The following is a 14,638-nucleotide window of genomic DNA, read 5'->3' on the forward strand; positions in this document are numbered from 1 at the left end:
CAAAAAAATTGATTCCTAATGAGGCTCTAGGCCTCTTGATTTATACAACTGAAGTTACTAAAAACTTCCTTAAATTTAGGGAGGCTTCGCTCCCAATCTCGAGATCAACTGGTCTTCAACTGTCACTAGCTTAACTACCAATGAACTTCATGACTCGACTTCTTGCAACTCCGAGCTGATGAGATTTGATTAAGGAATATTCAAGTGAGTGAGGAGAAGGAGAGAGATCTTGTCTCCTAGAATCCCTCTTGCTTGTATTCATTAGATTTCCTACACTTTAATTAGCCAAAATTTTCTCCGAAACTTGCAATCAATGCACATTAGACCACTAGACATGACATCTCATCTTTACTCTCCTCATTAAGAAAAATATAAGTAAAACATGTAAAGAATTATGAGAGAAGTTGATTTTAGTAAGTTTGAGGTGCATTAAGGTCCATATAATTTAGAGCCTCATCAAAGTGCATGCAACATTAACCTACTTGTACTCCATAGTCTCTATATCTTGTTACTCACTCTATTTTTAATTCGTTGTATTTAGCAGGGAGTTTATCTACCTAGGTTGATCCACTTGTTGCCTCTCCTCTTCTCCCCTTTTCTTTTATTGGGATAAGACGACATTCCTGTTGCCCCCCCCTCTTCATTTGTTCTTGTCCTCACCCTTTTCCCATTTTCAAAGCCAACAAGTAGTGGATTAACCTAGCCTGCAATCCTCTTTCCCTCCTATGTCTTTTAAGTAATCCCTACTTGACACCATGCCCCACAAGTGAGCTCGCTTCAGCAAGGGTGTTGGTGGTCAGAGAGATTACAACAACACTTAAGCATGGTTTAGATCTCACATGTTTATGAGAATATATCACCAAAAAACTCCACTGGATATCCAACAGGATATTCAAGATATTGAATAAGAAATTAGTCAAGATCAAGAAAACCACTCAGACTCAAAAGTTATGGCTACAATATTTGACTGGGTACCAAATCTAGGAAACTCTCGTGACCAACAAAATCAATATTTACACACCATTAATCTCTAATCGTGCATTAATCACCTTTTAGGAAAAGTCTTGTTAAAGAGAGATGACACCCGATATGAGTTACTCCTTTGAATGGAGAAACTCCAGTTGCTATTTTAGGATATTCATAAGAGCATGGAGCATTTGGAAACAACAATACTTTGAGATAGGAAGTCAGGTCCTGCAGGCAACCCAGAACGACCAGTGACCACTGTCATCCCTTATCGTCTTTCTTGTCTATGCATGTTATTTGCAATAGTGTCTTATCCAATCCGACTCTTTAATTTTATGTTTACATGTGTTTAACTACTTTGTACTTGGTTGTCAGGCCAAAGTTCTGTACTCATGGTATCCATACTACAGACACTATTCAAGTCATTTTGAAGTAATGGATCAAAACTCTCAAATTTTGCCCTTGGTATAATTTCCAAACTAGTAGGCCACGACAATCTGAGAGAGTGGATATATTTATGTGATGAATATGCTTTATTAACTAATATAAGGTTTTGAGCTTACAAAAAAAAAGTTTTAATATTTTTTTAATGATGATCATGATGACTAACATCCAGTAAGACTGATATGGTTTATCATATCTTGAGAAGGTAAGAAATTACTCGTAATTATTTAGCATTTTGTTCATATGGTGGAAAGCATTAAGACAAATGTTCCATCATCACTAAAGTCTTGTTGACTTAAAAGATCAAGAAGGTTAGTAGTGTGACAAATATTTTGAAAATTAGATCGATTATGAGTATAAGATGGGCAATCTATTAGATCATACTATGTGGCAGATAGCCACATGAATGTAAGGAGGCATACGCAAATTCTGATTTTGTTATACATATTAATGAAATTACAAATTTGTTTCACACACACACACACACACACACACACACACACACACACACATATATATATATATATTTAAAAAAAAAATGGACAATCTAGGAGGAAGTGCTTTTCATATTCAACCCTCTTAGTATCGCAAAGGTGATACTCTTTCATCCCATGATGTTTTGGGAAATGGCCAACACCCAATTTCACTATAAAGAGCATGAGAATTTGTTCTTATTTTAGTAATGTTTATTTTATTCTTAATGCTAACCAAGGCAAGGTATGCGGGTAATCCAAATCTAGTTAAAGTATGAGCAATGTCTATCCATAGTTTTCAAACTCCCAAAGTTTGTTAATCTAGATATGGTGAAGAGTAATGTTATTTTAATTATCAATATTTTCAAAATGCAGATATCTAAATCTGGTACCCTATTTCATTAAACCTTTCGGATGACAAATTCATCCTATGACTAATACATTTGAATAGGTTAAAATCTTGTTGTGCAATACATCAAAACCCTGCAAATGGAACAAAACCGCCATCTCCACCGACACCTTGAGAACTCAGTGATTGCAGAGGAGCGTTCAAGTCTTGTTGAGGGAGAGCACCAAACTGCTTCTTCACCACATGTTGTAGATAGTATAATCGTTGCCACCATGGATAATGAAGCCAAAGAAGTTGTCAACGTAACTGCTGGAGATTCCCCCGTCGAGGGTTTGCTCACAAATGGAAGAAAAGCAACAGGTATGGAGCAACAACCTTGGAAAGGAGAATATGAGGTTATAGTGCAAGAGGTTGCAATTGCAGAGAAAGTGTCTTTTCTAAAAATCGTGTTTAGTGAGGAAGCTTTGTTTTAAAAGGGTTGCATATGTAAGAGTCCCTTCCAGATCTCAGTCACAATGGAGTTTGGACACTCTTTTCTTTTTTTGGGTGAGATCTACAGATCTCATCAGGGACCTCAAATTTTTGTTGGAGCTCAAATTTGGGTTTTCTCATGGGGTTCAACGCCTCCTTTATGAAGGTAATCAATTAGAAGATCATATTCCTATCTCTGATTATCATATTTATAAAGATTCCACTGTGATTTTGACTCTCTGTTTGTGAGGGGATGTTTTGGGGAAACCCTCCTCCTCCCATGCTTTCTCATATAGAGATGCAATTCGTAATCAAACTCCCCAGGGTGTTCATCCTCCTTAAGCTAAAGCTCAAACTCCAGGAAATCAGTTCCTTCCCAGGATGCACCTAGTCTGTTTATTGTAGAAAAATAAGAGAATATTCCCTCTGTTGACATTTCCAATCCATATCTGCAAGATCTTCACGAGCTAATGGTAGAACATGGCCTAATATATGGTTTCAATGGGTTGTGGCCTCAAACAACATATCTTTATAAATGGATACACTCTAATTGGACCAAATCCTGTGGGGTTCTCTTATGTTCTAAGGGCTTCTTCATAGTTGTGTTTCCCTACCAGGAATATTACTAGAGTGCTCTATCTAAGGGCCTATGGTTTTGGGGAAAAGTGGGGCTTTTCATGACCCCCTGGTTCCTAGAATTTGATCCCTCTATGACAGTAATTACAAAGCTCCACATTCGGGTCTAACTTCCAAACTTGTCGACTCATCTATGACATGATTCAATTTTTACAAGCATCAAAAACACCCTAGGTTGCTTCCTAGCCAAAGATCTTATGCAAGTCCAAAGTGGATTTTATACTTTTGGTAGAATTTGTGTAGAAATCGACATCAGCAAAGGCTTGTCAGACAAAATGAACCTGAAGTAGGTGATTTCCACTAGATCTAGCTCTTGGATTATGAGAACACAACTTTTTGTTATCGCCTCTACCATAAAACATGACACCTACAGAACTTCTGCGCTCAAAACCCAGTAAAATGGAAGACTAAATCTAAGGCTTGGAAGCCATGCAACCCACCCCCTATGGAGGAAAAGGAATCTTTATCTTCAGATCAGGAGGACATTGAATCAAATGATGAAATGTTCTCCTCGGATGAGGACCGTGAGGAGAATAGGGAGAATAAAAGTTTACCACTTCACATAGAAAGAGACAATACGACTATTTCATTGGGATTGATAAAGCGAGCATACAAATCAACTTCCTCATAGTAAAAAAAGGACACAATAGCAGCCTGTTAGGCAATTGTTCAACAAGCAGTGGTTACTCCTTCGCTGAATGGGTGGGTGGAAGTAACCAAAAGGAAAAGGAAAGAAAGCAAATATGAAAACCAACCCCAAGCTGGGTGATACTTTTGTTACTTTTACTAAGTTTACCTTGATGTATCCTTACAGTTTGGTGTTGGTCTCTATGTGAAAACCCCGCCTTCATGTGGGTATTCTAAACTCTTTTTAATTAATGAAATCCTATGCAAAAAATTACAATGAAAAAACAAAACAAAAACAAAAACAAAACAAAACCAAGACAAGCTAATATTTTTTATTTTCAAGATTAAGGTTGATTGCCTCTTCGTAATTATTTTTTTCTCTGTAATTCTTTATAGTCCTACAATTTCTCCTTAAAATTATTTAAAAGTAATAATAAAAAACAAAAATAAAAGAAGAAGGAACAATCAATTAAAACAAACAAAAAGATAAGATACCCCACTATGCGTGTTTTTTTATTTGTAAGTTGCATTTTTATTTTTAAAATTTATGTTAATTTTTTTTAAATACCTTTAAAAAAAAATTTAAATGTTTTTTAATTTCATCTTTTTAAATATATGTATTTGAAAATAATAATAATAATTTGGTTTATGATTTTATTTTTATTTTTAATGTGTCGTTCACAAACACCAAAGATCAGTCACCGCTACATTCATGGAAAATATCCGGGCATATCCACTCGTAGGGATCACCTCTCGTCGGCTCATTAGTAAAGACTAACTCCAAGAGTGTCAAGGATAATTGCCCCCATGACCTCCCATTACCAATGTGCTTTAACGATGGAACTCGACCAATTGAGCTACCCTTGGGGTTGTTTATGGGAGTTAGTTTCAAAGATTTGTTCATATATATATATATATATATATATATGCTTTATTTTATTTTTCTTTAAAACAATATTTATTTGATTATTTTAATTTTAAAATTTGAATTATAATGTCTAAAAAAAGAATGTTTTTATAAATTTGTTTACACAAAAATCATTTTCTAAATCATAATGTAAAGAATATTGCTATTGTAATACTCCGTTGAAAATAAGATGCAATTGATTTTATATATCTCTAAGTTTCAATTTGACGTTTGATATTTAATTTTTGGTTGCAATGGTACAAATTGTCTTAAGCTAAGATTTCAAATGAGCTAATTGATTCAAAGGTCTTTTTTCATGTTTTTTAATGAAAAATATGGATTTTTAGGGCTAAAATTCTAGTTTTGAGGTCGCACTTCTAGTTAAGTTGTTAACCTTGTTTGCACTTGAGTTTGAGTTAAAGTGCAATCTTCACTCATCTTCATTACTTCATCATTTTTCTTTTTGAAGTCCTACCTCATTTCCTTTTCCTTGCTCACTATATCAAGGTATTTATTGAGTAAATATTGAGCTTTTGCAAGTATTCACTACGCATATGTGAGAAGAGCATCATTTTACTCTAGTTTTATGTTCTTCTTCATGAGAACACTGTCTTTTTATTCCAATCGCCTCTTCTACCTCTTGAAGGTTGTATTTTATTCTTCTTACTGATTGTTTTTTCTAACGACATGGTCATCTACTCTAATCTAAAATTTTTTCTTCTCTTTTAATTACATATCGTATCAAATGAGTTATCCATTGCAATATCCTCTCTTTTTTTCATGGAACAACCCAGAAGGAAGCCCAAGGGATTATTCCCCACATTCTTGGATGGTGGATATCATCAAAGGGATTTCAACGAGACGCTTGCTGACACATAACTAGCTTTGTAAGTGTGTAATAAGATGGATGACAACTAATTGAGCTAACCCCTTAAGCTAATATCCTCAATTACCTTTATGGGGTCATGTTTTCATATCTTTGAATCTGGGTGATTACACGTCAAGGGCTATAACTCATAGTGGTGATATAACTAAAAATAGCATCAACTTTGATGTGAACATGCAATTGGAAACAAGAACCCCTTGATGTTGGTTAATGGGAACATGAGGTGCTCAATATTATCTATACTTCAAGCATGGAGCCTGTATTGGCTATCTTTGGTTGTTGTTGATAAGGTGAAACATCACTAAAAAATTCACGTGCTTAGGTCAACATGGATTACCTTCACCATGATAAAGTGTTTTGAGTGACTCTGTCAATTTATCAAATATTTATATAGTGTTAGGACAAGGAATGCACCATTAATGTTGCATAATGGTGGGTCTTGAATGATGTATTGTGTTGAGAACTCTCTAAAGAGCTTTGGTGAGTACAATATTAAAAGGTCCATGAATATGATAAGGACATGGTTGATAAGGAGTAAGATAACAATTTGGGTGACCCCAAGGAAGTGTGAAGTCGATGACCACCTCCACAAAATCAAATTAAGTATTAACACAATATCTAACTTTGTCTCCTACTCACCAACTGTAATATCCTCGATTATATTGTTGCCTATATTTCTCGATAAATTGCTTAAAAATTTCTTCCATAAATTTCTCCAAGCGATATCAAAACAAGAACCATGAAATTGCGACAAAAATAAAATAACATTTGCAAATAAACCTAGAAATTCCACAATTTCAAATAACATAATAAATAGAGAATAACACAACTTTATTTATTTACTGGAGCAATTACATACAAACCGCTCAATAGAAATAGTTGCAGTGATGGCCACAAAAGATCTGTTGCAATAATAAATTGGACTCCAAAATAGAAATTGTAAATCAATAAGTTGCACCTGTGACTTTTGGATGAATTCACCAAGGTGAGAGATGGGTACTAGCCCACTCTCACTTAATCACGCGAGGGTTTTTGTCATGGGGCTACTATTGAAGCTGGTAAATCCTGGTCTCCAAACCTTTCCACAAGAAAGAAGCTCAACTCCAATATGTCCCCAAATGATCTCCTCCTCCTCTTTTTAAAGACTCAATAGACAGATCTCCAAGCTTCGAAGTATCATATTTTGATTATTTTAATATTATTCTAGAATCTCTCCCTTTGACTCCATCTAAGTGACTTTTAATTTTATTTTATTTCACTTAAGTCACTTTAAATATGGGGAAATGGCAAATTTCTCACCATACTTTATTTGGCCACTATAAGTCTCTTCTCATCATCCCATTATGTAGATCTTCTCTCTCTAGTTCCAACGAGCTATTACACTAAGGTGTTCCATCAAATATTCCTCATGGAATGCTACCTCAAGTGTAATTAATTAAATCAGGCCCAATAATAACCCCATTTTTCAAAAGTTGTGGAAATGCAATGGAACAATAGGAATATTATGCACATGATGGAATATGCCAAGTGAATTCCATCGGATCCCATAAAAACTCCTCAAAACCCCTCTGGAACTTGTAATGACATAATCTTGCTCCTGTGACTTGGCCATCACATACCTTGGAAACCCGTCCTAGTTGTATTATAGAGGAAACTGAAAATGAGGACATTACAAGTCCTCTGCCCCAAGATTGATTTCCCTCGAGCAATCCATATCTATTCACCATAGAGGCATTTGCACACTAATACCAGTATCCCATATAAAACACTAGTATTCTAAGCCAAAATGAATGGGTCCCTCGATACCTAGATCCAGAACAAGTCATTGACTCAATCCACCATCAATAGATCCACCTGGATCCCAAAGCCACCATATCCAATCATCCTCATCCATATCCCATGGCTTTGGCTATGCTTTGTCTTCGGCCTTGGATGTTGCTCCACTAATAGAATACCAACTCACCACCTCTCTCCAATCCAATCTATAGCATAGGTCGAGGTCAACACCACTCTATTGATGCTAGGCTAGTGCTAATGGAATGTTGATCAATTGACGGTCCATATTCCACTACCAACTAAAACATCACATCTAAAGGCCTCTTCTACACAATATTCCTAAATAAAAATATATTTCCATCAATATAATACCAACTCATGATCTCTCACCAATCCATCTTGTGAGAAGGATTAGATGCATGGGTACCTATATATGGAATAAGCTCACTTGATGCACCATACCCAACTCATGCAACTCTTCTCAGGCAATTGATAAGATCCATATAGAAAAACCTGCCTCTCTCCCTACAAGTGGGAAAACTGTGCTGCAAGACTTGTCTATGTACTCCTTAAGAGGGATGCTACCGAAAAATACTACAACTCAGCTAACTGCCTATACGTCTGTGTGCTCCTCATCAATGGCTAGTCCAAAATATGGTTGATCACCCTCCTTCATTATGGGATCAACATAAGCCTCCAACCTACTATCCAAAAATGACTCATCATGCACATTGTGCATATCATCCTTCGTAGCTGACTCACGCTCCTCTATGTGCTCTCCATGTTGAATCGCCAATCGCTCACCTTAACAATCTGTTCCCCACTTGTCTTCCCTCGTGGGGAGAATATGTTTCTCATAATGCTCCTCCATCACACATGGATTCATGTCGAGGTTGTTGTCGACAATTCTAAATGACTGCTCATGCTCTTCAGATGTTTCCTCGTAAAAACCCATGGACTACACTATAGAAGAAAAATCCTCATCCGAAAAGTTAGAAGGAATCTCCTCCTGATCTATCTTTGTCATCTCCTTATTTCCACCCAAACATAAGTGGTTAGGCCTCCAAAGTTCCTTGCAGATGAAGCAAAGATCCCTCCTACTTAACTCATTCTTGTTGCATGGTCCACTAATCATGCGCAACGCCTCCTTGGTCAATTGTCTTCTGAATAGCTTAATGTTCTTCTCAACCAAAATTTTGGCTAGTTCATAAGCAATGGGTGAGACCTCTATTCCTTTCTCCAAATGGTCAACAACATAGATTGCAACTTCTTGTAGATGACATCACGGTCTCCCAAAATTGAAGACAAAATGGACTGCAAGTGTGCTTTGACCGTGTCTGAATGATGTTTCTTAATGCTTAAGAAGTATTGGAACATTTGGAGAATCATGTCATCACACTTTAGATCAAACATGATGTCATAAGATTTGATCATGACCATATCTTCTAAAGTCTCAAGCTTTTTCCCAAATGTAGGATCCACAGTTCTCCAAATCTCTCAATATCTCTACCACCATTCTAAAACCTCCCCTTATAATATCATCATTTTAAGGAGGTATAGGTGTAGTCAACCTTATGATGTTAATGAGACATGCTGCAACTAGAAGTTTGACCCTTTCACAAGAGTACTCCAAGAACTTGTGTTGTATTAGGACAAGCATGGCTTGTTTTAAGGCCCAACTTAGCTTCCTCCTTTCTAATTGAACCACCATCAAAAGGAGTGAGTCTGGGCTTTCAATGTAACCCTCACGTGTTTCAAATCTATCCCAGGTGCAAATATTTTATGTCCAATTTCCGACTCTTTATGAAAATCCCTTAGTTTCTCTTATTGAAGAATGGCATGGAACCCTCTTAAGAAAGGTCTAATGTTTTGCTTGGTTTTCTAGTGTATATCATAGTCTATTGAGATATTATTGCATTGATTCATGAGATGTTTTATAAATTCCATTTTTCAACAACTTATACAAGCTATGGAAGTAATACAAAGACAATTATAAATAAGCCCTGGCAACTCAAGACCCTAACCTCTACTCAATGTTACATGGCATCAATAATAAATATAACAATATAATATAGACCCAAACTAATACCAAGCAACTACATGAGATAATTTTGGCAAATAGAAGGCCAGAAATGTCAAAACCTACACAACATAGAACTTAGTAACATTACATGCACTCAACTCACTATGACTGTGAGCATAACATAAGACTCTCCAATTCTAATAGATCATCTCTATACACCAACTTGACATTTAAGACAATTTACCCTTATAAAAACCTTTCTAAGTAGCTCCAAGGAACTATTTTTCTCTGCCACAAATGATCTCGTACTCTAATTTTTTTTAGATAAGTTTAAAGGCACTTGTAAGTATGCCCTTTGAAGTTTTAATTTCAAAGGAACATATACAATGAAAAATATGGTTCAAGATAATGCTTCATGTTATCAAAGACTAATTTTTTTCGGTTCCAGAAACACATGCAATGTTGATACAAGTTTGAGTAAGGAATGTGAGCATGACACCCTTCTTTAATTTAATATGTAGTGGATAACAAGGAAATAGGAACCTGGTGCATGTCCCTAGAAAGCACTCTTCGGTATAATGTTCAGCCACAAGTGTGATTCCAACAATACAATTTACAGGAGTTGATTCCAACATTCATGTGCATTGCCCCTCTGCTACAACCATAGGATATGCACATAGTCAACATAAACTAGTATGATATCCACAACTCTCACATGTCCCTCTTGAGTTAACTTATCTTGCAAAAGTCAAAGAAAAGGCTCCCACAATTCTCACAGCTAGCAACATACGAAACATGGTCTTAAGGTAAACTCATCCACTGTAAACTTGACATATTCAACCTCTGAGATACTCAACTTGCAATTAGTTTTATACTCCCGAATTGCTTATGACCTATCAGTTCAATGGAGATCGAGATTGTTAAGCTCTGAAAACATGGCTTGTCAAATAGAAATAATCACACCCTATAATTGAAATGTACTCAGTCTTGGAAACAACAATGCTCAATCCTCTCTAACACAACTCTACCACTCCAGGATAAGTTTCTACAGGAATATGTATGGTCTCATAAAAGGTGTTGTTACATTCATATAACACGACCTTAGTGAGAAAATGTTGCTACAGGCATGAGAGCAAACTAGTCACTCTTTTATCTGTGACTTGGCACCCTTAAATCTTTAAGTGAATACTACTTGACTCCTTTAGGAAAAATGCTTGGAAATATAATTATTCATCCCTTCCCATATAGGAAAAAATGTGTACTTCCATTTTCTTCTAAAATGCAACAACAATGTGTCCCACTGGAATGAGTCTGCTCAGCAACAATAATACGACCAACTGAAAAATAAATTCTGGACCAATTATTAGTCCCATAGAAAAAATTGGCCGGTCAATCTATGAGAAAATTGATGCATCAAGAAGAATGCATGTGATATGCCCAGATTAAGATGACTTGGCTTCCAATAGTCACTGTAATCGACCCCAATAAACTGATTGAAAGAATAACCTTCCAACTCCACTTCTGGATTCACAAATGTGTTGATGATGTCGTCATGATCCTGGTTCCCTGGTCTACACAGGCTCAACAATTAGCAGAATTTACCTATGTAATTATTCCTCTTCAATTTCAAGTGCTTAGTCGGATAAGACGAATAGTTCTTGAGCTCATCTAAAATAATGGCTCCATATTTTACTTTATTCTTACGACCCCTCTAATAAGATTAAACCTTGGCACCTGTTAAAAGAAATAATATTTTCATGGCCCCTTAAAATAATACTCCACGTCTAAACATGGATTTATAAATTAATTGGGCCCCCTTTTAATATGCTACGACTTTCATAAAATTTAAAAGTTGGCCTTTAAATATAATTTGGCCATTTTTAAATAATTGACTTGGATAAATAATTAGCCAAAATATTATTCGCCCTCCTTAATAAAATCACTGACACAATGGCTTCTTCAACTCAAGAATTTGGCCTTCAATGATTTAGCATAAATCGATCTATCTTCATGTACGATATATTTTGGCCACCATAAGAACTCGATACTTCTGGCAATAAATCAAAGACAACTCACCCCAAGAGAATGAATAGAGAACTCGACAACTACTCAATCTTCGACAAAGTAATATTAGCTTCGACACATTGAGGGATAACTACACAAGTCAAGAACCTGTATGCTCTTGAGGTTCAAGATGCATGCAAAGCCTTGAGGAGCAAGACAACTATTAGAGACTTGGTGGTTGAGAGGGAGAGTACATTACCTCTCAACATGCAACGCCAGAAGAAGTCTCAGACAATTGTGGAGGAGCCACAATTGGTGAAGTAGCTTCAGAAGGTTGTGGAGTAGCCACAACTGGAGAAGCCGAGAGGAGATTGAGTGGAGGCATCCACTCATGCAGATACCTCTAGTAGGGGGATATTTCGAGCCAGGTGGGAAGAAGGATCACATGCAAACATACCTCCAGGTCTAAGGTGGGGCGATGTGAAGTGATAGTCCCAAGAAGGCTGAAATAGGGGTAGGATCCTTGAGGTACCCAACCTCTTTGATTAGACCTTGCTACGGGAGCCCCGACGAGGAGTAGCAGGACTGGCTGAGTGGGTAGAAACAGATGCGGATGGAGCGGCAGAAGGAGCTTCAACATTAGAGGGTGTTTCTAGCCCAACAGGGAGGTCAGTTGGGAGATCAATTACTTACTTCTCAGTAACTGAGTTGTAGTGCAGCAGTGGGCAACACGATGCAACATGATGAGAGGAGGTGCAGTGCGGATGCATGCTGGGAGATAGGATCAGCAACAGCACGAATGCAATAGTATGAATCAGTGTGATTGTTGCAGTCAGAGATCAAAGTGACAGAGGTTACAGTAGTCAGATACTGAAGAGCACAGAGGTGCAGAGTTTTCAGTCAACAGAGGCAATAGCAGTCAAAGACTTTGACGATAGAGGCATCATTTTGATTCAGGTAGGATATTTTATTTTTTATTTAATTTAATTTAATTTAATTAATTAATTAATTAATTTTTATTTTATTTTATTTTATTTATTATTATTATTTTTTTTTTTTTTTGAGTTGCTTGAGCAACAACACTAATGAGAAGTGTTGCATGCAGAACATTCCAAAGGTTCATGATCGGGATCGAGTTGAATTCCTTTCTTGTTGAGAGGGAGTGTTGAAAATAGCAACAAGAAATGATAAAAATAGAAATGCTAAAAATAACATTTCAGGATATACTCCAACTTTGTTGAAAATAACAACAAGAAATGCTAAAAATAACATTGCTATAGATAGCATTTCAGGATATTCCAATTTTAATTTGTCATTGAATTAAAATTGATAATTAAAATTTCGAATTTAGTCTCACTAGCTATTTGAAAAATAATTAATTAATTCATCTTGAGTTAATTAGTTGGAGAAATTCAAACATGAAGTCTTTGTGAAGTCATGCAACAATTATTCCTTTGATTGAGGAAGTTATCCCTTAATTAAGGAGATACGGATGAGTTGTAATTACTTGGCTCAGTTAACCGAGTTAAGTCCAATTAGATTAGTTCCAAACAATTTGTGGAACTGATTGTGAGTTCAGTTAGTTAATGCATGCATGCATGTAATTAATGTACTTGAGATAACTGAATATTCTTTTATGAATAACCCATGCATGTTAGTTTAGAGAAAGACCCAGTTGAGATTAAAGACAGGGACATTGTATTATCAGTTGGAGGAATTTTCCTATAAATGAAACTCATCCATGCAGAACGAATTCATTCCTTCAGGATTGCGTAGTTACTACAGAGGTCAGAGCAGTGTGTGAGGTGAGAATCACACAGGTGGCAGCTGGAGGACCTAGGAGAAACTGCGCAAGGAAATAGGAGGCTTGGAGGACTGAAGGAAGGCATATGTGTTGTCTATTCAGTCTATGAGCGGCAGTGAGGGATTGTACTGAGAGCTGGATAGCTTGAGAGCTAAAGCTTTGTGTAATCCTGAGATATTTCCACTTGTATGATAATACAAATAGCGGGGTTTTTAGCTGAGGCTTTCCCTAGAGTATTCTTCCGTGTTTCATGTGTGATTGATTCTTCGTCTTTGTAATATGTGTTTTGGTTGATCTTGCTCAAAACCGATTAAGCTTCTGCAAGTTTGATAGTAGAAGTAGATTGAGTATTTTGCTTTAGTACATTGCATAATCAATTTAATCTACAATGAGAATTTCTACACATCTTAACTAAGGATTTACCAAGGAATGAAAGGAATTAAATCTTCTTAGATTTTGCAATAAAAAATAAGTTTGCATCTTGAGAGATTTGATCCCTCTCGAAGCTTTCTAGATCTAAAGTTAAGATGAATCTATGCTAGTTTTAAAAAATATGTAAAAAGAATTTATTTAAAAATATATTAAATATTTAAGTAATATATATATATATATATATATATATATATATATAGAGAGAGAGAGAGAGAGAGAGAGAGAGAGACACCAATGAGTAGATTTGATATTAATTTTGCACCTAGATGCAACAAAATACTTGGGAAATAATTATATTGATTTCCAAGCTTCAGGTTCTTCAAAAAAGAACAGGAAGGAAGTTCTAAAATTCTTACCTAGGAAATTACAGCTAAAAACATTCTACCAACCAAATGAAAACCATACATTGTGCAAAAATTTCCAGACAGAAAGATGACATTACAATAAAAAATCATAATTTAGAAGGGGGATCATCAACTAGAGGCATGTTAAGATCTATTGACAACTTTTCAGTCTGACAACTAAATGAACTGCTAGCAGTGTTGTGTTGTTCACTAGTAGTTTTTTGCATTTGTAGCTCATTCAGTTGGCAACACAAGGTGTCAATTTCATCTTCTTGTCGATTCTTTGGCTTTGAGCATTTCAATTCTTCAAACAAAAGGATGATTATGTTTGACTACTGATGAATTTTCCATTGGAGGTCGAGGTTCTCAACTTTAAATTTGATTTGTTTCAATTCCTCAAACAAAAAGATGATTATGTTTGACGACTGATGAATTTTCCATTGGAGGTCGAGGTTCTCAATTTTTCTTGGGGCTATATTGTTCTTTTCTTTGATAA

Source organism: Pinus tabuliformis, chromosome Q, assembly GCF_031772625.1.
Source record: "Pinus tabuliformis cultivar Carrire ecotype Pingquan chromosome Q, CPIR1, whole genome shotgun sequence".
Taxonomy (NCBI): Eukaryota; Viridiplantae; Streptophyta; class Pinopsida; order Pinales; family Pinaceae; genus Pinus; species Pinus tabuliformis.